This window comes from Centrocercus urophasianus, unplaced genomic scaffold, assembly GCF_019232065.1.
Source record: "Centrocercus urophasianus isolate 14NV4802_14NV808 unplaced genomic scaffold, USGS_Curo_1.0 seq_73, whole genome shotgun sequence".
Taxonomy (NCBI): domain Eukaryota; kingdom Metazoa; phylum Chordata; class Aves; order Galliformes; family Phasianidae; genus Centrocercus; species Centrocercus urophasianus.
Window position 1 is genome coordinate 14,175,505 of NW_024885344.1, and position 18,644 is coordinate 14,194,148.

The following is an 18,644-nucleotide window of genomic DNA, read 5'->3' on the forward strand; positions in this document are numbered from 1 at the left end:
TAGCAGTGTTCCCATTCCTTTTAGTAGTCATGAAGATGTAACAGTTCTGATAGGAACCACCATTCACTGTCTAGCTATACAATGAAGGGATATCTGTAATCATATTATTTGTATGCAATGATTACTGTTTGCAATGCCATCACTTCAAGGCTGTTGGAAAAGGAATGTATCTTCTGTCATCTGTGCTGCTCTGTGATCTGAAAATCTAGCTTTTTTTTTTTTTTCTTGTTTAGTAATGATGGATGAAATGAACTTTCATTTACAGTTCAACTGGTTCAGATTTCTGAAAGCAAAAGCTTTCCTCCTTACGAAGCAAAGACAACAGCTTGAAATGTAATCTTTTTGTTGATGAAGTGTGGGGTCAGAGAGAGCATAGATCTTATTTTTATATCTGCATGATCTCTGGAAATGTCTCTGGACAAAATAGAATTTTGCCTGTGTTCATTTCACTGAAATAAATAGGATAATAGTAATATGCCTAATCAGTGTATTTGTTAAAGAGGCACCACATTTAGCATGTGTAAACTTCTTCCACTTTACTTTGCAACATAGACTTGTGTGGATCCATCCTTTTTCTTTTTTTCTTACTTTTGTTTGACTTATCTGATGGTATAGCCTTGGGAAATACATAGAAGAAATTGTATCTTGAGCAATTGATATCCTTATCTGGCATCATTTAATTTAATGTGGTAAAGGACTTATATTTTATATATATCTTAATCATAGAATCACAGAATGGCTTGGGTTGGAAGGAACCTCAAGGATCATCAAGCTCCAATCCCCCTGCTACAGGCAGGCCACCACCCTCCCCATTTAATACTAGACCAGGCTGCCCAGGGCCCCATCCAACCTGGCTTTGAACACCTCCAGGGACGGAGCATCCACAATCTCTCTAGGCAGTCTGTTCCAGCACCTCACCACTCTCTTGGTAAAGAACTAGTATCCAATCTAAATCTTCTTCAACTTAAAACCATTTCCTCTTGTCCTGTTGTTATCTACCCTTTCAAAGAGTTGGCTCCCCTCTTATTTATAGGCTCCCTTTAAGTTCTGGAAGGCTACAATGAGGTCACCCTGCAGCCTTAATATATAATATTACTGAACACACTTGTATCTAGTAGAATATTTCTAAATGTTCACTGTATTCTGTGCCTTTTAGCTGGTAGCACGTGTTGATGTCATCCGACCCTGGGTTATTTTACAAGCACTTTTTATCCCTGTGTGCATCAGGAAGTGGAGATATCATCAGCTACTGTGTGTTTATTAAATATTTTGATTACCCTCTTATGCTTTGGTTGCAGATGGAAACTACTAATTTACTAAATATCTTTCTGGAATATCCCATGGATACTTCCCTTAATAGTATTTCCAAATTGTATAAATAGTAATTCGCTATTTATCCCCAAATAAACAAGTGTAAAGAAGGTATATTTTACCTGAAATGTAAACATTAGTTTCTTAGACGGGTAACTTTTGATTAAATGTTAAAATTAGTATATGTTCCTGTGTATAGATATGTAAATATAAATACAAACACACATTTATATGTATGTATAAATGCATGTATAAATATAATGCATACATAAATTCAAATATATATTCAAATGTATATTTTTTCAAATATATATTTTTTTGTTTTCTGGATTTTCAGTACCTTATCTGGCAGACATTCTTGGCAGAAATTTGATGGATTCATTTATTCATTCATTTAAAACTGGGACAGGATTTTTTTATTAACAAGTATCTACCCAGTGCCTGAGCAGGAATCTGCAGGACCACTGCGCAACACTGTCATGTGTCGTCTTTTCCCATGTGGTAGCTGTGTTTCTGTAATAAGAAACCAATACGTACCAATAGATGATGTGTTTCTGAGAACAAATTCTCTTAATGCACTTTACTTAGAATATGGGAAAGCCTGGGTGAGTGGAGCAACGTGAGAAAATACTATAATACAGAAATAGCAGCAGCCACCTCTAAAGTAGCCATCCTTGAAAGTACAGTAGTATAATAGTAGTATAACTATGTGCACCCAGAATACACAGAGCAGTCATTAGTTTTAGCAGGAGAGATGTCTTCTCAAGGCATGCCTGCTTGGCTACTCTCAAAAACTGATAATTTTTTAAAAGCCTGACTGGACTCATGTGTTTAATATATATGTTTAGCTGCACAAAGTGATCATGAAGGTATCCAGTCATACCTCTTTTATTGAGTCTTTTTGTTCAAGCATTTCAATATGAATTGGAGAGTTTAAATATAGCACACACCTATAGTGTTCATCAGACTCTACACTTTTCTTCTTTATGTACTCTGCTCCACCATGTTCTCCAGAAGTAAGCTGTTTTCCACCAAGCATTTAAATGTATGCAATTATTAATATTTCTGTTCCAGAACTTTTAAATCCAGTTTCCCAAGTAATAAATTCTATTCAGAAAGTTTAGCAGTAATTTCATAGTTTGTATTAATAAAGGCTTTCATTTACTCTGCAAACTGGATTTGTCTTTATAAAAACAATGGAAAACTGAGTCTTGTCCAGTTATCTCTAAAGAGATTTTCAAAAAAAGCTCATTAAGTTAATAATACAGGCAACATACGTGTGCAAGCATGCTCCCAAATCTTTTTTAAGAAGTGCAGTTAGATAGCGTTTTATTCTTTGAAGCATTTAATTCTGTTTCTTAATAAGATTGGTAACCAAACCCAGCCTTAGAAGGAAGAATTAGTTAAAACAAGCAGTAGAAATGATATTATGTCAATTTTTTAATTGTAATAAGTGACATTAATGTTCCACTATTAAAAAAAAATCAATGTATGTACCATGTTTCTACCCAAAATAGAACTTGGAGCAGAAGATGTAAAATCTAATATAATTTAGTAAACTAGTGATACATTTTCATAATCACAAAGGAAACATCAGCTGAGTTAAACTTCCATGTTTTTCAACAGTATTGTAAACCTAGACAATAGTTACTAGAATTGATGGTGACTGGCAATGCTAACTCACTTGAATGACAAACATCATTTTAATAGTAGCTCAGTTATTTAAAATTGACACAATTTCCCTGCACACAAGAAATAATCTGCTGCCTTTAATGATGTACCAGCTCATCACCTTTTTAATAGTGATGTTGGACAGCAAGTAGTTGAAGCTCTTGCCATGAAGCAGTGATAAGTTTATCTGAAAATTTTATTTAAAAAATAAAATAAAAATTGAGCAGTGATTGGCAAAGGTGAACTGAATATTCATTTTAAGATTCTTGGGACACATCTTCATGTGTTGTACATCAGGAAAGCTCTGATGAAACCAAGTATTTGATTGTACCAGCTGTGGATTTGTCCCATTAATTTTTATATTTAGAGCAACCAGGTCATTTGATTTTTCATCCTTTTTTTTTTTTCCTTACTGTGCATGACTTTTCTACTCTCTAGCTTTTCACAAATTTAGGCCATCTGTATCTCAGTAGTCCTTTTGAGTGTACTCCTCTTCACCAGGAGACTAAAAATTACCCATGCATACAGTGCCAGCACAGGACTGTGTACTACTTAAATCCCATTTCAGCTTTATTGCAAGGTAAGTTCCTCATGTACATGAGACATAGGGAACATTTACCCTTCTCAACTACCTTCTAGAAATTTACTCTGATTCTGGCCTTTTCATAGCTCAATTTGTAGGATAGGAGAAAACTGGAGTGAATTTTCCCATTCCCTGCAGCTAAGTTGAGTAGGAAAGCTTTCTTAAAGATTTCTTCTAGCAAAGCAGAAGAGTTGCTTGAGGGGAAAGAAACCTGCTGAGACCCTTCAGGACATTTCATCTGCTGTAAGTCTCCATTTATTTCCTTGCTACCACATTTCACAGACAGTTTCAGTCAGCTTTCTTCCTTGAGTTTTAATCGACCCCTCTGTCTCTGGCAACCTGCCGATCCATTTCCCATTTGCTTGGAGCATTTTTTGCTTCCAGCTAGTTCCATAGGTGGCAGCTGCAATGTACAATTGAAACAGCTGGCTGGGGCAGCAGGTGGCTAGGAATATGTCTCACAGATGGTTGCCTTTCACAGGAAGATTGAATAATGGGGAGAAGGGTAGTGTCCTTTAAGATTGGTGGCAGCTGCTTGAAGGTGGTGCTACAAACAGGTTTCATTTTTGGGAAAGAGTATGAGTGTATGTAAATTTTGGCAGAACACGAGCATTTTATATGCTTAGTTCGAGAAACCAAAAGGATAAGTGAAACCTTTGTTGAAGGCAAAATGTTCTTTTGCAACTTGCTCTTTCAAAGTTCCCTTTAAATTGCAAAAAGCCTTATAGATTTCTTTTTTAATTTATAACATTTTTCAACTGCATTCAGTCTGATAACCAAGAGAAAGGGAGCTGTCTTCTATTTTACAACTGCATATCTCATAAATAACGTGAACTAACTCTTGATGAAATCCAGCACACTAAAAGCAAAGTGAATTAGACTACTGATTTCAAGAATAGAGCATCATATTTTATTTGTATTTCATTTTCTACATGAAGAGAGCAGTAGGAAGCAAAACCAACATAAGAAATGTATAAAAGCTTAAAAAGACATCACTAAATTCTCTACCATTGAGAGGTTTGTCTCTCAATACTGTTTTCCAGAATTTTTTCTACTTAGGTTAATTCAGAACTCCATGCTTTGAATTTCAGGATTACTGCTTCATATTTGCTAAAAGGGAATGTATTTTTTTGCTATTAAAACTAATCCACACTGACTGTATTTTACTTGAAGACTTCAAAAGAAGGAATATACCAAACAGGCACTCATCTGTCCAACATCCTTAATTACCTGAATGCTAAATAGGCAGCCATGCTTCAGCTCTTCCCACAATATGGTGTCTCTCTATAACAGTCAGCAACTGTCAAGTCTGCTAATTATTAATGAACATCCTAAGTAACTGTGTAGAGAAAGCTGAAAAGCCCAACCTAATTAAATGACGTCAACTTAAATCCACGATCATCAATTTTCTTTTGTGTTTATTTCATTCTCCATACTGATTTGAATCAAAAGAACACTTAATCACGTATGTATCTTGAAACCTGTGAGCAGCCAGTCCTAGCATATGTTTGATTGGTTCTTTTGTTACTCTGAATTAAAATTTGAGTTCAGTTCTGGAGTTGCTCACTCCTGCAACCCTCTGAGGTAAGGCGTCATTCATCCAAGTAATAATTATAAGGTTGACTTGAATTAGGAGTACTTGATATGATCATAATTATGTTTTGGACTGTAAAGAACCTAAAATGTAGATTAATATCTAGGGATTTTCATTCTGAACTTGTAATGCCTACTTCTGAAATGCCAATAATTTACAGGGTTTTTTTACTGTAGCTACATGTCTGTATTATTTAATACCTTTGGACCATTATTTTTCTGAGATAGGAGTTCAGCTGTCTACTGTGCTGAGTGTTTTGTTGTTAGCCTAAGTGGAATTTAGATTATTTCCTTGGAAAACAGAAATATAGTTACAAAAATATATTGTAACTTTCCCTAGCTAGTCTGTGTTGGTCAATACTGCTCAATAACAGTGGATTAAGGGGCAAGATCAATTGTTTGACCTGTGGTCAGCTATACCTCATAACTGCTGCCTTCCACTTTGGCTCTACTGACTGCTTTTTCCAGTACAGTAGTGGAGCAATGTTGGAAATAGTTCATATCAGGAACTCTCTCCAGGGCAGGATGAAGAAACTTGCCCAACATGTGCTCCGCCTCCAACACTGCCTTGCCCACAACACTGCCTTGCCCACATTTGAATGCACATGTGAACCATCTGAGGCAGATACCACTGGCCTTCAGCCTCTTTTATTCTCTCTGCTCTTTGTGGACTATAATATAACACTCAAAGTATTTCTGATGCTAGGGGCTCTAACAATGACACAGAATTGAGTCTTATTGCTGCAGGGTAGCACACACAGAACCAGGGAGGCCCAGATCCCAGTGGCATGTAGTGCTGATGCAGTCTGTATGCTGCAGAGGGAACTGGCCCCATTATGTCTGTGTCATTTCAACCCAGCTCCAATAAGTTCTCCATGTCTCCCGCTTTTATTCTTGAAAATGTACCCTAATGTTCATCACAGACTGAGATTGACTGAGAGATTCCAAAGGCTAGATGATCTGGTTCCCATGCTGAAAATGATACTTTTAGGCAAAGTTAAAGGCAGGTTGGCAAGTTTTCTAGCATTTTAGGAAGACTATCTATAAATTTGCTGTCTGTATTATTCCATATACACAAGAGAGAAGTCCGAATACATAAATAACTCTTCCTAGTTTGTGATGCTTTCCGCTGACTTTAGCAGCCTTTTAGTCAGGTAATTTATCTCTGGAAGTGAGTGTGACAACATTTTTCTAGAATTAAGTTCATTTTTATAATGTAAAGGGTTTTGCACATATAGTATTTATTTGCGAAGACCAAAGAAGTTGCAGGTGCTGTGATTTCTCTTTATATATTGAAATCCTAATTAAAAGAATAAACATTTTTCACTTCTAAATTTCTAATTAGAAGGAAATAAAAACTAATAAACTTCCAAATAATTAAAAAACAAATTGCAAACACTATCGTGAAAGGTGAACAAAGAACCTGAACATAGCATTTTGCCATTTTGAATACAGAGGAGATTAGTTTTAACCACTCTGTTAAAAATTACAACTTTTAAAGAAAGGAACCAAATAAACATAGTTTTAATTGCTTAATTAAAACTGTAACTTCTTTGATAATTTGATGGATATGGTATAATCTTGTGAATTCTTAAAAAAAAAAAAAAAAAAAAAAAAGAACATAGTTCTGCATGGGTCTTGTTTTGATGATTTGACATTGTTAGTAGAACAGATTTGTTGAATGTTTAGAATGAACTGAATGAAAGTGTGAAAAAAGAAGAGGTAAGGCACCTTTGTGACCGTGTAGCAAGGTGAGAATGGAGTGAAGTATGGCTATTCCTGTCATTGATTACATTTGTACAGGCAAGTATTTGGCTGCAGCTAAATTAGTAATTGAGCATAGAGATAATTGTTCCCACTTTTAGAACAAAGGAAATTCTAAATGCCAAAAATCATATTTGAGAAGGATTAATATTGCCAAGCTCAATATAAAAAAAGCCTTCAAGGGCTGAAGTTATCAGTATGTGTTACTGTAATGATAAAATACACTACTGTATTCGTGGGCAAGCAAGCAGAGTTGGAGTTGAAAACATGGACTACAAAATGGGAGAGCACTCTGAAAAAAAAAAAATATTGAGCAATTGGCCTTAACACTGTTAGCTGCTTCATGATTTATAAGGTAGCACTAAGGAAAATGTTTGTTTGGTACATTGTTTTTCAAAACACTGCTAGTCTGATTTATTTCATTTTCACTCTTTTTACATTTAAAAATATTTATGCTAGCAAATCCATTTTTTCATTTAAAGAAAAACTCCCTATTAGGTTAAAGTTGTATCTGTCATAACTACCTCTCCAAGAATGTAACTGAGCATGAAATATAGGTGTTGTCTGTTGAATATTCTCTGTGGAATGGATTAAATGTACCATTTTGGTGGTCTGTTACTATGTCTCTGATGCATGGATTTTGATGGACTAAACGACCAGCTTGTGGGGTGGAACAGAGCTGAAAGCTCCCATCCTCCAGCAGTTGGCACAGGAGAAAGATGTCCTCTGCATAGGCCATAGGGGTGCATTTGGCTGAGGAAATGGAGCTGGTGTTGCTGCGATGGGGATTCAGAGCAGGGCTCTGTGCAACTGTCATGCTGGGCTTTAATCTGCTCCTCTCATCTTTCCTCCGTAAAAAATGTTTTATTGTTGCTTCCTTCAAAAACAAAACAGCCAAAATCTTGCCTGATGGATACCTCATATCTCTCTGCTTGTCCCAGGGGAACATTTGGGAAGTAAATCAAAGTAGTAGTAAATCAGGAAAGCTTTTGAGAAAACATTCATTTAGTCCTGTCACTTCAAATGGATAATTTGCAGCTATGAATTTGATTGATGTGAATGATTTGGTTTGTGTTTTTATACTGTGAAAGACTGCTGGAAGGAGATGACTGGACATAATCTATACAGCTTTGTCGTTCCACTGAAATATTCTGTATTTATTCATTGAGCTAGGCCAATAAATGAAGAGCGACCAACTTAATAATCTGAAATGTAGAAATAATAACAGTAGCTGCAATGTAAACGTGATTCAGAATTTCCAGATCAGGCCATGATGATTGTGGAGAGTTAAATCCTCTGCTGGAAAGCAAACAGCATGGCGAATCTCCTGCAATTCTCAGCTGAGCAGCAGCAGTTGTGTTTGACCAGTGAAATGTTGCACTCAGCAGCTGAGAGCAGCCCTGCAGTTGAGAATGATCCTTCATTAGAATGCTTCTCTGCTACATAGTTGCGGTCATACCTAGCAAGTTCTGATTGATGGAAACTATTTCATTATGATCCCCTGTGTTTAAAGATTTCTTTCTAGAAAGGGCAATTATTGCAAAGTTAATCTGCTGATGTTTCAAAGTTGCATCATAAGATGTGAAAAAAACTTTGCTGTTATGTGTCTTTTACTCACTCAGGCTCAGCAAGCTATTATGTTTTAACTATAGCTGTTTGAATCAGTTATTGGGAAAATTAGCCTTGACTACCCTGGAGAGTTCTTTTCAATCCATTTTTCATTGAGTATGTTTTGCAAAGTTTTTACTTTGTAAAGTAAATACAAGTTGCAAAAACACAGTTCAGGCTGTGAGTTTTGGTTGTTTTTTCTTGATTGATATGTTGAGAGTCCTCATTTAAAGCTATCATGTGACTAATCAAAACCTTAGTTTCACAGGTCTGAGTTTAGTAAATCACTCCTATTTCTGAACATTACCAGTAACATCATTAGGGAGAAGTATGAGTAAAAAGAAAAAGGCTGAAACTGGATACAGGTCATTCCGTGTAATGAGTGACTTGGTTGTTCTGACATCACAGTCAGCTGTGTGCTTCTGTGTTTAATATTTCTAAGTGAAATTATTCTTCTTCAGAATGAAACCTGGGCCTCAGTCATTATGAATCAGACTTTGTTGAATATGTGGCATCAGTACATGATTTGACAGAAAATTACTTCGTGACTAATGAGAATTTTTCTAAGAACTTCCAAATGTAAAACCAAATATAATTATTAACATGGTTTATAATAACAACTTCAAAAACTATAATGAAAGGTGATATTCCTACAGAGGTTAGAGTTGAGGATTGATAAAATGCCCTGCATTGACAAATGTGCAAAACTATCATAATTCAGTATTTTTAGGTATTTGCATATGATAAGTATTTAAGGATTATATTCATAAAACTCCTGCTATTTGAAAATACTTCCTTAAGCGTTAATTGCTTTTTGAATGCCTCACCCATGCTAAATGGTATACTACTCTATAACCATAAAGTTGTCATTTGGCAGAAAACCAAATTAGAAGTGAGCTTATAGAAGAAAAGAAGAACGGTCTGATTAGTTCCATTTGCATTATGTGTTTTTGCTCAAACAATGCTGTGAACAGGCTGTCATAACCTCTTAAGCAAGAGAATTTCGCTACAGACCATGGCCTTCAGAATCTCATTTGGTGTTTTCTTGGCAAAGAGCCCACTTGGTTAAAACTGGTATTCATTTCAGACTTGAAAGTGATTGGTGGCCTCTGAAGGAATTAAGTTGAATTAAGATTCCCTCCAAATCTATATCCTGTCAAATTCTAACAAGTGTTTCAAAGAACTAGAAGAAATCTCAGTCAGAAGAAAGACAACTGGACTGTTCTTTAGCTGTGTCTACCAAATAACACAAAACACTGTTCAGGAAATTCATTCATTACTTTGTTGATTTGGAAGGAAAATCAGACCACAAGAATTGTCTTTCACCTTTTAAAAGTCATTATTCTTGTATAAATATATTCCAAGATTTGTTATCTCAGTGTTATATAAACAGTGGTATTTTTACTAAATAGTTCTTACGTGACTCATGGGTGAAGGATTAATGTGGAATTAGTAAGGAATTTTTCACTGAGATGTTTTTAAGGAAAAATATTCAGAAAAAATCAAGATTTTTTTCACAGAAATATTCAACTGAGATGCAAACATGTATATGGTATCAGAGGTACAGGATGAAGCTGAGGAAAATGTCTGGATACTTAACACTAATCATTACAGATATGAAAGTAGAGACTTATGGCTGAGGTAACCCAGTGAGTGTCACACTGATCTGCTTTTACTAGTTTATCTTTTTAGTTTAGATGTTCTTTTAAAAAATCTTATCCCAAAGCCACCAGCATTTTTTCAGCTCAACCTCAGTGTGGTGAAAGTCATAAAGTCATGTTTTAAAACAGTCCCTAGTGTAAAGGCTGTTATAAAAGGTACATCTCCTCCTTTTGGTGGTTGTCTGAATTGCTGATTACTAAATCATTAAGAGATAGTTGCAGTTTGCTTCAAAACGGACCTTTTAAATTTAGTTATCTATGAAATATCATTTGTATCTCAGTTGTGCAGTATGTGAGTGCTGTTCCTTGATGGCAGTTTTTTGAGTGAAAGTCCAATGGAATATGCTGGAAAAAAAAAAAATTAAAATTAAAAATTAAAACAACAACAATAACAAAAAACAACCACTGTTACGTGGAAGATGACGTTTATAACAGGCTATAGTGTAAATTCCTGGCAGTATGTATACAGGAAATTATTTGGAAATTTGATCAAAGCTTCAGTGCTGGTGTAGCTTTGTTTTTCGTCTCACTTTCTTTCAAGGAGCTAATACAAATCATCTGCACTTGAAATTTTCAAAGGTGAATATCAACTTGTTTCTAGTTGTTTCTATTCAGCTCAGGATTTTAGTAAACCATGGCAAAATTACATGCTGGATGTTGGTTTCATCAGAAAAAAGAGGACTTCTGCTGTTCTTGTTTCCCTTATGTGAACCTAGATATACTGTAGTGAACAAGCAAGTGAAAAAAACCGTTTTGTTAGTAAAACTGTGAATAGTAAAGCCTTTCTCATTAAAGAGGGAGGGAGAGAGGTAATATAACACAGTAACAAAAACTTTCTAGTCAGTTGAATAAAGAAGCAATAATGTGTACACAAGTGAATGATCTTTTCACTCACACACTAATATATTTCCTTTCTTTACTCATCCGATAAATGTCCTGGAGAGTTCAAATCCTTAGAGATAAAAGGTGATTCTAAGTATTTTTGGTAAAAACAACAAATGTGCCTTCAACCATCTCTCTCAATAAAATCCTGTTTTATGCTTCTTATTCTTCAATTTTCTAGTTTGTGCAGCAGGGCTTATATCCAAGCAGATTTAAAAACAAACAAACAAAAACAACTGGCTTTGTCTTACATAAATGCTCAGATTTTCATGTTCAGCTTCCTCCAGCAATTGTTCACAGTCTGTCATCCAGTGAAATTAAAATAACAGCTCCCCAAGGCTGCCTCCTGTTCCAGTGCTTTCTCAAATGTACGCTTTGCTGTTTATTTACAGATTTGCATATACTGGTGTATATATTCTCATGCAAGCAATCTTTATCACCTTATCTGTGGTGCTTCATATTTAGAAACTGAATGCTTTCTTCAGGATTCACTAGGAAGTGAGTAAAGGATGTAGTGTGAAAAGCAACGTGCTTCTGACAGTTGGAAAGGTTCTAACTGGGTTTTCCCTCTACCCTGATGTGCACACATTCCTGTCTCTCCTACTTCGAGATCCCAATTCTTCTCCAAGACTCAGAAGTTGAAGAATTCCTTGTTAGCTTGAGATCAGAGGGAGTTACTACAGTATTCCTGTATTCCTGATGGAATCAGATTTGAAATGGAGAAGAAGAAACTTCAGACAGGAAAATGATAAAAAGAAGCTTCGTAGTTGTAGAGGGAGCCAGAAAGGAGAGCAAAACAAAATATCTGTCTAGGAGGCAAGATGCAGGAAAGTGATAAAAAGGGAGCAGAGATAAAGTAGCGCATTAAGTAATACAGTTCTACTGTGTTCTCTAAGAAAAAGAACTAATTTCTTCCAGCTGTGAAGATTAGATTCAGATGAAGACTTCAGAAAACTGTGAGACCTAGAACCATTTCCATACAAAAAGAAGTATCATTTCCAAGTATAACCTGTGGTGTTTCTGTCCCCTTCCTGTGTAGTGCAATATTAATTTGATTACCTATATTGCTGTGTGCTCCTCTGGAGACCCTACACATGTAACCACTCTTCTATCTCAGTCCATGTTATTCATTCTAGAAATGAGCAGACATCAATTTCATTTCAACGGGGCCACTGGAGTGTTACATTTAATCATTTCACACTCATACACTCTTATGATCCTGACTCTTATACAACTGTCCTCCAATGCCTTTTTTAAGTACCAGGAAGACTGTAGCCCAAACGGTGCTAAGTATGTATGCAGCTGTTCTTTCATGTACAGGTGTTTTTTTGTGTTTTGTTTTGTTTTAAATTCTTATTACAAGAGAATGTTGTCTAAGTCCTATCCTGGGCAAAATCCGAGTCTCTTCTGTTACGTACCCAAGGACAGTTCTGGCTGATGTGATTTAGACCATGTAAACGATGATATGGATTCTCAGTTCTTACACTAAAAGGAATCTGTCTCACATACATTTGAAAATATTTGCTGTGACATGCGCCCCAGCCAAAAGAGCTTGCAAGAGATTACTATTCAGTTGAAATATAAGATAGCTGCTCCAAAAGTAATGCCTTCAATTTTATTAAGTTGACCCACGACATCAGAGGCAGATGTTGGTGATATGACAGTAGAGTGAACCTTCCAACCAATATTCTATTACATTTTGTTGCCATGTGACAGATGACAGCAAAGGGGCAGCCAGACAGAGTGGGTATCTGACATGGAAGTGCATATGAAGCAGAGGTGTGTCACTGAATTTCTCCATGTGGAAAAAATGTCATCTGTTGACATTCATGGTTACTTGCTAAACATTTATGGAGACCAAATGGTGGATGTGAACACAGTGAGGAGGTGGGTGATGTGTTTTAGTGGTGGCAGGCAGCATTGATGTGAAACACAAGCCATGTTCCAGATGGCCATGCACAGCTGTTTCACCAGAAAATGAAGAGCATCTCAATCAGCTCATCTGTACAAAATAGCTAATAGTAGTGTTGGTGGTGGAAAACGTTTTGTAGCTGTGAATTTGCTCTGTCAAATACTGTTATTGTACTCTTTGTATCTGTTGTTGTTTGCATGAAAATAAATAGGAGGCATTAATTTCATAGCAACTTACGTAATTAATGGAACTGAAGGCAGACCAGATCACAGTGGTATTCATATCTTAGAAATGCAGATGTTTGCCTGCTTATTCATGCTTCTACTTCCAAAAAAAAATCTGTAATGGCCACCAAAGATACAGTGGTCTTCCTGAGATTGATCACTGAATCCCTGAAGTCCTGCCTATCATTTGGTCATATCCTTTGAAACCACCCTAGTGTTCTGAGGACTCAGAGTTGTATGGTTCAAGTACAGCTCAGTTCGTTCCTGTCTCAGAAATTCTCAGCCTACTTCTGAGATCAAGTCCTTTGAACTACTTAGTCTAATATCAGAGCTATCTCTGCTTTGAACATGAGGTCTGACCAAATGCCCTTCTGGGGTTCCTCTCAGTGTCATACATGATTCTGTAAGTTACAAATGAATCCCATAACCGTATTTGCTTATGTACTGATTCAGTTTCCACCTTCCTTTAATTTTTGATCCTTTAGGGTCATCATTAGCACCCTTTCCCCAGGTCTTTATCTTCCATTTTAAGGATTGTTATATGGACCCTTTCACTGGTAATTTTCTGTAGAGTTCCACTCAGAAAATGGCTAGAAGATAGTACAATGATGAAAATCAGACAGTAGAGACAGATGAACTGGAATGGTCAAATAATGTGTTCAGCCCCAAGGAATTCCACTGGCCATAAGTGAAGACAGTGTCAGGCCCCTGTAAGCACTCCACCAAGAAAATATTAGTAGTATCTTCCACTCAGAATGTAATGAAGTATGCTTTTACGTCTTCTAGATTCCTTAATTTATAAATAACATTCATTTGTAGCCATTGATGGATTTTATGTTATATATTAGAATCACAGCAGAGGTCGGCACTGCTTTTCGCAACGTCTGATGAAAAGGAATCTGAAGACAAGCTAAACATACCCCAAATTATTTAGTTAAAAATAAATACATGAGTAGAGGGACTGTGTTCAACAGTGTTTAAATGAAGAGTAGCTTCTTACATTTTTATTCATTTGTTGTAGTCAGAAATTCTTCAAACGGAAAATAAGAGGAGAAAACCTTTAAGATAAATTCCCTAAATGTTTTATTTTGCTCACATTGCATACTTGCGTTTGAAGTTCGGCAAGTAGAAGAAAATATACAATTTGATGACTATGCTGTACAAAAAGCTGTAAGTGACAGCTAATAGTCTTTGGAATAAGAAACTAGTAGTTTTCAATTAGTATTAAATGCAAAAATTTTATGTCAGCTGATATTAAATGGATATAAATGTCTGAATTAGTAAAAATTTTGATTTTACTGAACTGATATTAATCAAGCTAATAGTTTCAGCATGGCAGCTGCCATTTTGGCTAATGCAGAAGAGATTGAAGAGGAAATTTCAGAGCAAAGTCCATGGACATGAATAAACTTAAAGAAGAGTCTTTAAGAGTCATAAAAGCTGTAAGTCATTATAGTTTTTTACTTATGTAAGGTCTTGTTTTTACGTCACCAAGGGAAATAGGATTCTGTCCTGCAAATAAAATATTGCTATCTGTAATAATTATCCTGTTGACACCAAGTACAATGGAGATCAGACAGCAACCAAGATTTCAACACTGCTTAGGGCTTGACTTGACTTGACAGTAGCTGATAAAAGCTGATAAAACTCTGCTTACGTTATTTGGCTAATTTCTGCTTTGACCTGTAGCATTTTGTTTGTTGAGTCTGAGCTGTCTTTGTGATTGGTGTTAAAATTTGGTGTTTATTCTTCTACTTAACCTTCTTGAAAATACCATTTTGTGATGTGTGATAATTTCTCTCCAGAGAAGCATTTTTATTAATTAAACTTTTCTTTTTAGCATAGGTATTGCTTAGCTAGCTTCTAGATTACTTGAATAACCCACAGATATCATGCATGTGTTTCTGTTGATAGCGCAGTTTGTTGAATTGAGTTTAAGCAACCATCATGAAAAATATTCTTGCAGTTGTCAGTGCTTTGTGCTGTGCGTCTCTCAGAAGTATATTTCTTGGTCATGGTATGAAAATGAAAAGCCAGTTGAGTAAAAGCCCGTTTTAATATCAATTTTAGCATTAGTTTTAAGCTGACACAAGCAAAGTCTCCAGTTGTTGCCCTGCTTTGTTGTCAGATTTTTTTAATAGAAATTTGCAGGAGGTTTAAACTGTAATTTGCCAGGCCCTAGTTTGCTTGCCCATGAGTACTGACACTGCTTTGCTAGTAGAGATAATATGACGCTTATCCATATTAGTTTTTGTCACACAGACTTTTCCCACTTAGCAGAAAATGATTGTAAGGAGAAATGTGGGCGATTTGGGATATTTGTTCACAAATAATGGGAGTGAGTACGAGTCTTTTGAGGGAGGGAAGGAAAGTTATGTTTTCTGCCACTTGTCCAGCTGTACCCTTAAATGGACTGAGCACAAGGGCAGCATCTGATGCAAGAAAGAGAATGGTAGCAGATGCAATGAGTTTCAAAGTCCCAGTAGCATTTTTTCTTGAATCTCTGATCTATATTTATTCAGCCAGTGCAGAGGCAGCCCCTGGAGATCATGTTCCACTCTTTACCTGCTCAGGACATATGGAAAAATAACACCTGCTTACTGCAGCAGTACATCCAGAAATGAGATTGTGACTCTTGGAACTAGAGCTCAGCTTTTCATCACAGCAACTAATCTGCATTCTGCTTTTCTCATGAGTGAAAAAAAGTTCAAGGTTGCTATTTTCTCCCAGATGATTGGAAGATGCTGGTTATACGAATACCACACAGGGAGGATGTGGCAATGTTATTAATCAGAGCTATTTGCCATAGAATTTACCTCTATGACATAAGAGCAGCTTGCAAAGAAACACTGCATTCTCTGGAGAAGGTAGATAATCCTTTGAAAAGGAAAACAAAAGCAAACAAATAAAACATAGGAAATAATTTTGCTACAGTCTCCCAGCAAGTAAAAACAGAAACTCAAAACAGAAAAAAAAATTCTTTTATCTTCCTTAAACTTTAACCCTAAGACTATAGAATGTGCTCTCAAGAGAGTCATGTAATATTTCCTTGATAAAAGCTCAAGAAGTAATGCCTTCTTGGCTGGGGTTCATTAGAAAGGAATTCAGATGATTCAAATATTTATTCAAGTTCAGACCCTTGGCTGAACATGTTTCAGTAGAGCTGAGATGGATTTGTAAACCCAGATGAAACTCAACAACTACAACCCATCAATGAAAGGGCAACAGGCTATCTGAAATGCAAGAAAAATTTCAGCAAGCCTCTGACTAAGCCAACCTAATTTCATATAGGTCTATCCCTCTCTTCCCTACTGTGCTTGCCCTCCAGCTCTTCTATTTTCCTTGGTAACTAGGCCAGCTGTTGACTAGGAATATACCCTTGGGCCAATTAAAGAAAGGTTTTCTCTTGCTAATATTTTACACCAAGTTTTCCCTGAAATATCAGCTTAATTTCAAATTCCCACTTCTCATTTTACAAAGCCAATATTTGGTGGAAATAAAGTGGCAAAATTGAAGAAAGATGAGAGCTGGATCAGTATTGTAAAAAGAAATCTAAAGATATTTGTCTAGCCTGCTCTTCTTTCCTACTCTTGCAAAAGAAGCTTGAAGCTTGATATATAGAGGAGGGGTAGAGAGGGGAGGGGAGAAATGCATAAATAGCAAGGAAAGAGGATGAAAAAGAAAAGCAGAGAGGAAGAAACTGAAATAGAAAGAAGGGGCACGAAGAACAGAAATACTGCTCTTTACAGTGCAAATTCTTGTTCTTTTGTCCTGCCACTGACAGAAATGAGCTGACAAGGAATGGTTTTAATTAAACAAAAACATGGTACATATAGTCTTGTTTGAGGAAGACTGCAGAATAACCTTATGCATCAAGAGAACTGCAGTTTGAAGAGATCTCTCCCTTAGAAGAGCCATAATCATTAAAAGATTAACAAGTGTTACTGGGACTCTAGAGACTCACCTACTGAAAAGTCTGATTCTCTGTCTTCAGTTCCCTGCAAACAGATGAGTTTTCCTTGTTATTTTTGAAGTGTTAAGGACCATGTGTCTTCATGATATCATTTTATTTGAGGTATGGAGGTTCTCTGAGTTATTCTTTTGACAAAGTGATGCACACACATGCACAGAGGTAGCAAGTTGCTGTGATCTGATGATCTGATCCGTGCGTCCTTTGTTGTCATGCAGCATTAATCCAACTGCTGAAGCTGTGCTCTTCAGCAGATTTCTCTAATGAGATACCACATGGCAAATTTCCAGAAATAGAAGACTTGACATCTTACAGAAAGCGCACTACATACGATATGAGAAGAATGCTTAAAACAAATTTCTGCAATCCCATAATTGTATTAAGGTGCTTTCATTACTAAAACACATACAGTGACATCTGCTGAAGGCTCATTATACCTTCTTATTGCTGTGTAAGCAGTGATCTGGAAAAAAAAGTCCTTTGTTAGATACTAGCAAAAGAGTAAGTGGGACACCAGCTATAGTGGAGATGTCTAGATGATAGCAAAGATCCAGGAGAGAGTGACATATCAGGAAATAATGTGGGATTGCGTTCTAGTTCTTGCACCCACATTAACTGCACTTAAAACACAATAGATCTATACAGCTTCTTCAAGAGAAGTGATGTTGCCTTATGTTAACTCCTAATGTTTTGTATCAAATGTTATCCATTTTTCCTTTGCTACTGACAGTTGAGTATTGTGTCTTTAAAAAATCCGAGAGAAACTCTACTTGAAACAATTTAGACATTGTTAAACAAAGCAAATTCTTGCCAGTGCAGAGAAAATAGAAAAATTAACAGCCCATCTCAAGGCTGACTGTCCTGCAGAATAAATTCTTTTGAATGACATATATTTTCTAAAATAATGTCACTCTTTTCCAATCCACCTCTGCTTTCTCCTTTCCCCACCTACCAAAAATACCTGTTCTCCATGCACAGAGTGAGTCATAAGAACAGTAATTTGAAAGCCCTAAGATTATAAACTACAGGTCTGGCTCACAAAGTATGAATAAAACCTGTTACTGTTCCTTACATGAGCAGCCAAAGGCCATATTGGCCTTGTAGAAAGACAATTTTATTTTTCTCCCTGAAGCTACATCTGTATTGGTATGTAAAAAGAAGAATGGGGAAAAAAGCGTGTGCAGCATTTATAAGAGAATTTAACCAAAACGCTTCAGTGTAGCTCAGGTTTAATTCTGCGCTTTGCTGTATATTTAATTTGCCCAGTGCATGTAGAGCCACACAGAATTACTTCTATGTCATACATTTTGTTTCATAGTGTCACAGGGTTTTTTTGCTCTTGCTGTGAATCTAATAGGAAGCTACAGAAGCTATTCAAGGCCATTCTGGACGACATGAACTACCCAAACAATAGGAAGAAGAAGAAAAACATTTGTCATGTTCTCCTTAGTATATTGTTGTAATA

General features: G+C 36.2%; 1 protein-coding gene across 3 annotated transcripts in view; it reads left to right on the plus strand.

Annotated features, from left to right (window-relative positions):
- Window positions 1-18,644, plus strand: part of PIK3C2G (phosphatidylinositol-4-phosphate 3-kinase catalytic subunit type 2 gamma) — a 203,322-nt gene that overhangs the window by 87,578 nt on the left and 97,100 nt on the right. The gene's annotated exons all lie outside the window — the stretch shown is intronic.